We start from the raw sequence: 857 nt of genomic DNA on the forward strand, positions 1-857 counted from the left end.
CCTCCCCGGCCCGCCCGCCGGCAGCCGGAGCTCGTACCGCCCCCCCGCGGAGCCCCGGGCGGCTCGCTCTGAGCTCCAACCCGGCCGCTGACTGCCCGGCCTCCGGCCGACCTCCCCGCGCAGACCTCCGCAGCCCCGGCCGGCACCCCCTGCCCCAGTTGCCCCAAGGCCGGATCCAAGGATCTGGCTCGGTCCCCTGCACGGGCACCCCAGCCGCGCCCCTCCTTTCCCTAAGGACTCCAGCATCTTTTCAATCCCAACACTCCAGATCCTGCCCTCCAAACCTTGCTAGAAGCCTCTACCACACCCCAACTTTTGTCCAGACTGATCACAGAACCCAGCACCCTCCTCTCAACACAGAAAGTATCCCCTAGATACTCCCAACCATGAGGCCCCCTGAAATTGTCGTGACTCAGTGCTCCCGCCACAGGATATACTAGCACACCTTCCTGCCTCTTTCATGAGCCTTTCGCTCAAATTCCCCATCTTCATACTCCATTTCCTACCCCTTTATCTCCAAGACCTTGGGCCTTGGGTCTTGACTTTTCTGAGATCTTGGTAATACTCAGGTTTTACCTGCTATGCCCACTGCTACACTACATAGGTCAAAGCCCAATGGCCCATATCTTTTGGGGCTGTCATTCTCCCTAGTTGCTTCCTCTGCTTCTCGCCTCCATGCCCCAGGATGTGGTGTGAAAGTTGGCTGTGTCTTCACAATATCCAATAAAACATTAGCTATTATTAGTAGACCACCTTGCACACAGTAGGCATGCCATAAGTAAGTAGACAGATGCCTGTTAAATGAATGAATAATCGCCTCAGAGCTTGGCCTGCCCCACAACCAGTAATCAAGGGGA

Source organism: Lipotes vexillifer, unplaced genomic scaffold, assembly GCF_000442215.2.
Source record: "Lipotes vexillifer unplaced genomic scaffold, Lipotes_vexillifer_v1.1 scaffold408, whole genome shotgun sequence".
Classification (NCBI taxonomy): domain Eukaryota; kingdom Metazoa; phylum Chordata; class Mammalia; order Artiodactyla; family Lipotidae; genus Lipotes; species Lipotes vexillifer.